Raw genomic sequence first — 10307 nt, 5'->3', positions numbered from 1 at the left:
TATTCTTGCCACCTCTTCTTAATAGCTTCTGCTTCTGTTAGGTCCATACCATTTCTGTCCTTTATTGTGCCCATCTTTGCATGAAATATTCCCTTGGTATCTCTAATTTTCTTGAAGAGATCTCTAGTCTTTCCCATTCTATTGTTTCCTCTCTTTCTTTGCATTGATCACTGAGGAAGGCTTTCTTATCTCTCTTTGCTATTCTTTGAAACTCTGCATTCAAATGGGTATATCTGTCCTTTTCTCCTTTGCCTTTAGCTTCTCTTCTTTTCTCAGCTATTTGTAAGGCCTCTTCAGACAACCATTTTGTCTTTTTGCATTTTTTTTTTCTTGGGGATGGTCTTGATCACTGCCTCCTGTACAATGTCACGAACTTCCATCCATGGTTCTTCAGGCAGTCTGTCTAGCAGATCTAATCCCTTGAATCTATTTGTCACTTCCACTGTATAGTTTTAAGGGATTTGATTTAGGTCATACTTGAATGGTATAGTGGTTTTCCTTAGTTTCTTCAATTTAAGTCTGAATTTGCAGTAAGGAGTTCATGTTCTGAGCCATAGTCAGCCCCTGGTCTTGTTTTTGCTGAATGTATAGAGCTTCTTCATCTTCAGCTGCAAAGAATATAATCAATCTGATTTCAGTATTGACCATCTGGTGATGTCCACGTGTAGAGTCTTCTCTTGTGTTGTTGGAAGAGGGTGTTTGCTATGACCAGTGGGTTCTCTTGGCAAAACTCTGTTGCCCTTTGCCCTGCTTCATTTTGTGCTCCAAGGCCAAATTTGCCTGTTACTCCAGGTATCTCTTGACTTCCTACTTTTGCATTCCAGTCCCCTATAATGAAAGGGACATCTTTTGGGGGTGTTAGTTCTAAAAGGTCTTGTAGGTCTTAATAAAACTGTTCAACTTCATCTTCTTTAGCATTACTGGTTGGGGCATAGACATGGATTATTGTGATATTGAATGGTTTGCCTTGGAAATAAACAGAGACCATTCTGTTGTTTTTGAAATTGCATTGAAGTACTGCATTTTGGACTCTTTTGTTGACTTATGAGGAGCACTCCATTTCTTCTGAGGGATTCTTGCCCACAGTAGTAGATATAATGGTAATCTGAATTAAGTTCACCCATTGCAGTCCATTTTAGTTCACTGATTCCTAAAATGTCAATATTTACTCTTACCATCTCCTGTTTGACCACTTCCAATTTACCTTGCTTCATGGACTTAACATTCCAGGTTCCTATGCAACAAAACCCAATTCATATATTTATTGTTATTACTTTCCCAAGATTAAGTATTCTATTGCAAAGCTCCTCTATAGGTTAAATTGCAATGGCTACAATAAGAGTGATCTTCTCAAAATCCAAGGTTGCTTATTGTTCCCATCCACTTAAAATCATTCTGTGGTTTTCCTTTATTCTCAGAGTCAAGGCAGAAGTCTTGAATTTGACCTAGCAGCCTTCAAGCTCTGAGCTCAGACCCCTTACCTTATTAGTTTGCAGTGTTCCTCCATCCCCCCATCATGACCTGGGGATCATGGTGGTCATCATACTTTGATTCCCCCAAACTGCCCTTCTGGTCCCACCACAGGGCCTTTGCATATGATGCTCTCACCCCTCAGATACCTTCCCCACCCTGCTTCAGGACTTCCCTGGTAGCTCAGCTGTAAAGAATTTGTCTGCAATGCAGGAGACCCTGCTTTGATTCCTGGGTCGAGAAATTCCCCTGGAGAAGGAATAGGCTACCCACTTCAGTGTTCTTGGGCTTCCGTGGTGGCTCAGTTGGTAAAGAATCTGCCTACAATGTGGGAGACCTGGGCTCGATCCCCGGGTTGGGAAGATTCCCTGGAGGAAGGCATGGCAACCCACTCTAGTATTCTTGCCTAGAGAATCCCTCTGAACAGAGGAGCCTAGCGGGCTGCAGTCCATGGGGTCGCAAAGAGTCAGACACCACTGAGCGACTAAGCACACACACGCCCTGCTTCTCCAATAATTTACCCTGCAGTTTTCAGCTTGTTCATATCACTCAACCAGTAAAGTTCTCCTACCTTGCCATTCTCATGACACCGTCTGGCAGCTGACATTTTACATTTATTACTCTGGTCATTTGTCCAGTGCTTATTGCCTGTGCTAGACTCAAGGGTGCAAGAAGACAGAGACCATGTTTGCATTTTGCTTATCCCAGCATCCCCAGTGCCTAACTCAGGGTTTGGTGCTGAGTTGAGGGTTGTTCAAATATCTGTTGAATAAATGAACTGGCCAAAATTGGTCTCATGATCAAGTCCACCAGTCCAAGTTCAGCTACTCACAGCAGTCAGTGCCCTGGACTCCAGGACTGCCCTACAGGACTGGGCAGGTACCCTGCGGACCCCTACCCTTCTCTCCTCTCCATTCCTTATGGGAGGGGGCTCTTCCAGACCTCCGTGTGCTCAGGAGCTTAAGTGTGATTTGTCTGTGCAGTTGTGCCAGGTGAAGGGGCTGCTCAGAGGTGTTTCAGAATTTAATGCCCTCCTTAGCCTTTCACCTCTGAGGCCCTTGTTCTCCATGTAATTAAGTTCAAACATTAAATGAGTCTTAGAGAATGGGAAAGCCCCATGTGGAATACCAACTTTTCACACCAGGAGGCCACTTGGGGCAATTGTCAGCCTCAGCTTGAAAAGTCACTTGAGGTAGGGATGAAAGTGTGTTGTGAGTTTACAAGGGTGTCGGTGAAAATAAATTCAAGGATGAAGCTGAACTCTTCTTTTTTGTTACTTAAAAAAATTTTTTTTTTCCTATTTCGTCTGTGCTCTGTGGCTTGTGGAATCTTAGTTCCCCGAATAGGGATTGAACCCAGCCCCATGGCAGTGAAAGTGCAGAGTCCTAACCACTGACCGTCAGGGAAGTTCTTTCCTTCTTATTTTTCATCAGGGTCAGTCTGAGGCCAAATGATAAAGCAGGTGATGAATGTCTTTTTTTTTTAAAGTGACTCGCCCAGAGCCATTTGGGGGTGCATTTTGGGAAATTCTGTTTAGGCTTTTGTCTCTGAAGCAGGGAGAGGCCTGGAATTTTGCAGAGGTTCTTAGGAGCCAATAAGTAAGCACCTGCCCTCCTCATGCCCTTGGCTGCTGCCTGAGGAGCTGGACCTCTCAGGGGAGGTTACCGTCCATCTCAAGCTCAGAGCGTCATGGCCAGCGGCCACCAGGGCCTGAGGATGGCTGTGGAAGGGACCCCAGGAAAGGAGAAAATAACGAAAAAGGGACACACGCAGGTTCAGGCCCCCATTACAGAGCAGAATCCAAGCCTTTTGTTTGGTAGTTTTCCCCTCAGCCTGGCCCAGGGGTCGGCAAAGTGGCTGTATTCCAGAGTTGGCTTGAGGAGCTTGTTGAATGGGCCAGGATCCCAAGCCCCGCTGAGGAAGCTGCAGGAGATGTGGCTGTGTCCACAGCCTCCTCTGCCTGGCAGCTTCTGACTCCCCACCTGTCTTAGGGACCACGGGCAAGTCCCCTGGCCTCGCCACACTGAAGCCTTAGGAGGTGTCTGCTGAAAATGAAATCTGTAATCTTTAATAATTTAGGCAGAATCCTGTGTTGTGGGAAGGAAGTATTTGGGGCCCAACCCACACCATGCAGGAGTGCTTCTAAATTTGGGCTGTCCTGATTTCTCTGGGCCCACCGAGGGGCCCATTCATGTCCAATGTCGCTCAAAGTGCAGACTCTAGAATCGCCCATTTGGTTCCAGTCTTAGCTATTGGATCTGATCTTGGTGAGGCAGCAGTGAGCGGTGGTGTGAGGTGAGATCTTAGTTTCCTACCCAGGAATTAAACCTGGGTAGCTGGATGAAAAGCAGGAATCCTAGCCACCAGACCAACCACGGATATAGGCTAAAGATCCAGGGGAAAAAAGATCCAGGGGCAGATGCCCCCAGTGAAAGATGCATTTATCACAGAGGCAAAAACTATAAATGCAGGTCTAAAGTTTATTACTAGGCACATAGCACAAGACATAGGTCGGTTCTTCCAGGCCTTTATTTACCTTTAGCCAATTATCTGGTTTCCTTTTCCACGCCTGACCTGCCCTAGGAAACTCCCCTGAGTGTGCATGCACCCCTCAGCCAAGATGGATCTTAAAGGGAAGGCTTCTGGGAGGAACAAGACTCATGGACTGGGGTTATCCCCTGACTTTTGACCCACAAGGAGACTTTACATATATGTAGTGTCTTCCTTGTCCCAAAGAAAGGTGGTGGTGGTGGGGGGGCAGCAGTAAGCAGAGATCCCGTAATCCTTTACCCAAGAAGGGTTTTGTCCCTCTTTGTCCTTGTTGTGACTATTGCCTTGACTATTGTCATGACTATTACCTTAAGGTGTTTACAAGAGACAAAGACTGGCTGTTTACCCTGTTTCTGTTGTTCCTTTCATTTTGGAGGGAAAACAGGAGGCTGACTGTAAAATTGCTCAACTGGAGCCCACCTATCTCTTGTCTCAGGAAGTGCTAAGAGTTGTAAGCATCCAACCTGAAGCCCACTTCTTTGTGGCCCATGAAAGGCAAATAGGAGGCCAGTTGTAAATGTCTAACCTGGAGACCATCTATCTCCTGCCTCAGATTGACCTTTGGCATTGACCCAAGCTTCTGAGGACTCAACTGTCCCCATCTGTAAAGTGGGAATGGTGGTCATGATAACTGCTCACAGCGGGGTTGAGAAACTGAGAAGAGACGACACACGTAACACCCAGCATGTGGCTAATGTTCACTAGTAGTGAGTCTTCCATCTTCCAGCTCAGGAAACCTAATAATAGCAACCGACAACTGTCTTCCGAAGAAGCAGAGGGCCAGATGTGAAAGTTCAGTGCTTTGGAGCATGCTGGCTTGATACATCCAGCTGCTTTAATTTATGTTTCAGTAATTTCAGGCTCTTTTCTTAGCTCTGCTTTGGAGACCGAAGCACAAATGTTTAGCGCTAAATGGATTCTGAGATCACCTGATCCATCCTTTGCTTCACAGGCAGTAAAACTGAGGCCATCTGACATGAAATGACTTGGCTGAAGCCACACAAGGGATGGGAAGACAGAGCTAGGGCTGGAACCCAGATTTCTTGTTTCCTGGACAACTGCTGTATTCCTGCACTCTGCCAGCTGCCTCTGTAATTGTGAATGTACGCACAGAGAAGCCTGGTGGGCTATAGTCCATAAGGTCACAAGAGCCAGACACGACTGAGTGACTGCACGCACAATCCCTTTAACTGAAAATGCTAGGAAGATGTGTGGCTCTTGGGTTCTTTTTCTTTTCTCTAGCAGAGGGTCATGGTCGAATAATATCATGGATCAGAATCTCTCTTTCTCCCCACCTCCCACCCCCGCCCTTTATTTCCCTTTGGCTCAGAATCTAGAAACAGCAGAGAGAAGACACCAGGAATGTCTTCCAGCCTCTAAGCAGCGGGACTGGTGAGGTTTGTGTGGTAGACGCTCGCCCCCTCGTGGAAAGAGTGAAGATGACACCCACGGGACTGAAGAGTTTCCACCTCTAGGGCCTGGCTGCCCAGGGCGTCTGAGGCATGCTCGCATAACTGGGCCTCCCTTACCTTGCCCGAATGCCGGCACTGTCAGACCCCATCTTTACTTAACATTTTGATGTTTTGTTCATCAAAACCTTCTTTTCTATTAATTTTGATTTATTAAAATGTTGCATTAAAATATTATTTCTATTGACTACTTTGGGGGGCACCCCTTGAATTCTGTGCCTGAGGTGACTGATTTGCTTACCTCCACTTGATCACAGTCTTAATTCAGAAGGTAGCACTGGAAGACCTGCGGTACCTGATGTGCTGACCCCCTCGTCGTCAGAGGCACCCTGAGGCTGGGCTGGGCTGGCCTGTGAGGGCAGTGTGGGTCTGGGGCTCTCCGCACATAATAGTCAGAGCTGCAGATTCCTCAGGCCTTCTCCAGAAGTGAATGGTGACAAAGATGCTCTCCTTCCCCAATCTCCAGCTAGGCTCCTTCTTCTTTACTGGGCCTGTGGATTGTGGCCATAAAGACTTGAACAAACACTAATAAAGCTTTCAACAGCTCAAGGCCACATCCTTAGGATGACCCATCCCCCCACTTAAAGTGTCTGCCTGAAGACACTCAAGGCTGCCAAAAGAATGTACTGATCGTTCCACCCAGCATCTGAAGATAGCACCCCGTTTCCCAGTCTTTGTGGGAGGGTAGGAGCGACATTTTGATAAAGGCCTGTTTTTTTTTCGTTCAGTCGCTCAGTCGTGTCTGACTCTTTGCGACCCCATGGACTGCAGACACAAGGTTTCCGTGTCCGTCACCATGGGCTTGCTGACAGGCATAAAGGCACATCTGAGATTCACCTGGATCAGCCCCTCCCACTTCTGTCATTTTCCATTTCCCTGAGTCTACAGAGCTCCTCCCCCCCAGCCCCACCCCCACTCCCTCATCCTTTTAAAACACTGCTGCGCAAACCAAAGTGATTCCAGTGTGAACTGGACTTCCCTACAGCAGTGATACATGACTGGTTAAAATCAGTCCTTCCCACTTTAACTAGTGGTCAGCTTTGTTCCTGTTTGATAAAGGCTGCCTTTTGAAGTGTGTCTCTTATGAGAAAAGACCCTGGGGCCAAGGGAAATTTTATTCCACAAAGATGCACTGAGTTCTTCATGACCCAGATAATCACGATGGTGTGATCACTCACTAGAGCCAGATATCCTGGAATGTGAAGTCAAGTGGGCCTTACCAAGTATCACTACAAACAAAGCTAGTGGAGGTGGTGGAATTCCATTTGAGTTATTTCAAATCCTAAAAGATGATGCTGTGAAAGTACTGCACTCAATATGCCAGAAAATTTGGAAAACTCAACAGTGGCCACAGGACTGGAAAAGGTCAGTTTTCATTCCAATCCCAAAGAAAGGCAATGCCAAAGAATGTTCAAACTACTGCACAATTGCAATAATCTCACACCCTAGCAACGTAATGCTTAAAATTCTCCAAGCCAGGCTTCAACAGTGAACCATGAACTTCCAGATGTTTGAACTGGATTCAGAAAAGTCAGAGGAACCAGAGATCAAATTGCCAACATCCTCTGGATCATCAAAAAAGCAAGAGAGTTCCAGAAAAACATCTACTTCTGCTTTATTGACTATGCCAAAGCCTTTGTGTGGATCACAACAAACTGTGGAAAATTCTTAAAGAGATAGGCATACCAGACCACCTTACCTGTCCCCTGAGAAATCCTTATGCAGGTCAAGAAGCAACAGTTAGAACTGGACATGGAACAACAGGCTGGTTCCAAATAGGAAAAGAAGTATGCCAAGGCTGCATATTGTCACCCTGCTTATTTAACTTATATGAAGAATACATCATGTGAAATGCCAGGCTGGATGAAGCACAAGCTGGAATCAAGATTGCTGGGAGAAATATCAATAACCTCATATATACAGATGACACCACCCTTATGGTAGAAAGTGAAGAAGAACTAAAGAGCCTCTTGATGAAAGTGAAAGAGGAGAGTGAAAAAGTAGGCTTAAAACTCAACATTCAGAAAAATAAGATCCTGGTATCCGGTCCCATCACTTCATGGCAGATAGATGGGGAAACACTGGAAACAGTGAGAGACTTTATTTTTTGGGCTCCAAAATCACTGCAGATGGTGACTGCAGGCATGAAATTAAAAGACGCTTGCTCCTTGGAAGAAAGTTATGACCAACCTAGACAGCATATTAAAAAGCAGAGACATTACTTTGCCAACAAAGGTCCACCTAGTCAAAACTGTGGTTTTTCCAGTAGTCATGTATGGATTTGAGGGTTGGACGATAAAGAAAGCTGAGCACCGAAGAATTGATGCTTTTGAGCTATGGTGTTGGAGAAGACTCTTGAGAGTCCCTTGGACTGCAAGGAGATCCAACCAGTCCATCCTGAAGGAAATCAGTCCTGAATATTCTTTGGAAGGACTGATGCTGAAGCTGAAACTCCAATACTTTGGCCACCTGATGTGAAGAACTGACTCATTGGAAAAGCCCCTGATGCTGGGAAGGATAGCAGGCAGGAGGAGAAGGGGACGACAGAGGATGAGATGGTTGGATGGCATCCCCCAACTCAATGGACATGAGTTTGAGTAAGCTCTAGGAGTTGGTGATGGACAGGGAAGCCTGGCGTGCTGCAATCCATGGGGTCGCAAAGAGTCAGACACGACTGAGTAACTGAACTTCACTGAGTTCTGGGTCTTCCTCAGTGCCTAAAGCATAAAGGCCTAAAGACAGGTGCTGTCTGCCGAGTCCCACAGGAAGCACCCAGACTTGGAGGAGGGGCTGGTGCCCCAGGATGTCTGGGAAGGCCACCTCCTTGGAACACCTTCCTCAACTGGGCCTGCATCCTGCATCACCTGCTGGAAGACTCCAAGTCCTCACGGCACCTAGGAGGCAGGCACCCTCAGAAGTGTTAGGGGTGCATCAGCCCTCATCCTTGCTATCAGAGACCCCTCAACTGTGTCACCTGCTTCTGTCCACCCGCCACAAACCCAGCAATCTTATCTCACCCTTTCCAGCAGCCCTGGGCCACATCCACGGAAGAGAAGACCCTGGCCTTTTGGTCCTACAAGGCCTCTCTGTGCCTCTCTCCCACCCCCACAAAGAGTGCTGAGTGATCCCTATCATCCCTACCACCCTTTCTGGGGTTTCCTGGCAGGCTGTTAATGGGACATGAGTTTAGATCAGGCCCAGAAGTGGCAACTATGGGGCCCTGCCCATCTTTATCAGGCTGGATTTATCACCCAGGCTTCACAGGGTTGCCACCTGCCTTCAAATATCTACAACCCTAGGGGAAGGGAGAGGAAGTGGCTAAAGATGCTCTTTTAAAAAGAGTAAAAGAAAGAGACAAAACAATTGTTCATAGACAAAGATGCTTCTTGAGCTCAGAAGCTGGCCCTTTTTTTACAGGGAGCTGGGGAAGATCCCAACCACATACTAATCTGCTTGGGCCCCAAACCCTCCCCACCCCATAGGTTTTATACATCAAAGAGAATGGAATTATTTTAAGCACACTCCATTTTGTTTATGGATGGGTCCACTTCTTCCAGGACTACTCCAGGCAGTGTTTCCTGTCCCCAAGGGTCCCCCGGTCCCACTTTTCCAGCCAGAAGTCAGTCAGCACAATCTGCTAGCACTGTAGCTCCATCAGAAAATCCTATCCAGTAACTGACCTGGGGGGGAAAGGGGCCTTCTCAGCACCAGCCTCTCAGATCCCTGCATGCTGGAAACCCCTGGGCCAGGGGCAAGATTCGTCTATAGGCTCCTCACGTCTTCCCGGTGGTTCTCAGGCAGGCTGGAGTACCCCGTGTACCCCACTGAGGGAGAAGTGGGCCTGGGGGTGATTTGTAACTGATAATGGAGCACTTCAGTATGACGTTGACTTGACTCATGCCTGGACCAGATTCAAGGTCATCCCTATCTGACCATCATGCTCACTCTTGCTTTCTCGAGCAGAATGATCTCTTTGCCATGGCCTGTGAGGTTCTGAATAAACTTCCGGCCTCGCATCTCTTGTCCTTGTCTCCTTTCTCACTCACTCATCCTGCTGGCCTTCAGCTGGTTCCTCGGATAGGCCAAGCTCTTTCCTACATTGGGGCTGCTCCTTCTGCCAGGACACCCCTCCCTGCTTTTGTTTTGCTATAGCTCGAGCTTCGGGGCCCAGCTTAAAAATTAACTTCTTTCTGTACTGATGTGGAGGGGACTTCAGATTGCCTTAAGGAGTTGGGGAGCTGGTGATATTCTGTACTTGAGCTACACGAAGGTGACAAGGTGTGCGAATACATGAAAATTCACTGAGTTGTCCATTTAAGATTTGTATACTTCATGTGCATGCTAAGTTGCTTCAGTCACGTCCGACTCTTTGTGACCCCATGGACTGTAGCCCGCCAGGCTCCTCTGTGCATGGGATTCTCCAGGCAAGAATACTGGAGTGGGTTGCCACGCTCTCCTCCAGTGGATCTTCCCGATCTAGGGATTGAACCCAGGTACCCTACTTTGCAGGCAGATTCTTTACTGCCTGAGCCACCAGGGAAGCCCAGATTTTATGTAAATAAACCCCAAAAGACAATATCTAAAAAAAACAATTTCACCCACTTCCCTGTCTCCTGTTCTTCTATGACTCTCCACCAAGGCACATGCCTTTCCATCCTGGTACAATAATTACACTATTTGTTGTCTGTAAATTGTTTCTCCCGTTAGAATGTAAGGAGAACCTTTCTCTGTCTTGTTCACTGAGGTACCTTCTGGAGTGTAGTGCAGTGCCTGTCACATCGTGCCTATTAAGAAAATTAGCAAATGGATAGATGGAAG

General features: G+C 46.9%; 1 protein-coding gene across 1 annotated transcript in view; it reads right to left on the bottom strand.

Annotated features, from left to right (window-relative positions):
• CCNJL (cyclin J like) overlaps positions 1-6371 on the bottom strand; it is a 105623-nt gene extending 99252 nt beyond the window's left edge. Inside the window, exon 1 of the mRNA XM_043464811.1 lies at positions 5731-6371. The gene's annotated coding sequence lies outside the window, so the exon portion shown is untranslated. The remainder of the gene's footprint in view (positions 1-5730) is intronic.
• Between the last annotated feature and the right edge of the window lie 3936 nt (positions 6372-10307).

Source organism: Cervus canadensis, chromosome 4, assembly GCF_019320065.1.
Source record: "Cervus canadensis isolate Bull #8, Minnesota chromosome 4, ASM1932006v1, whole genome shotgun sequence".
Taxonomy (NCBI): Eukaryota; Metazoa; Chordata; class Mammalia; order Artiodactyla; family Cervidae; genus Cervus; species Cervus canadensis.
This window is presented reverse-complemented; position numbering and strand designations above follow the sequence as displayed.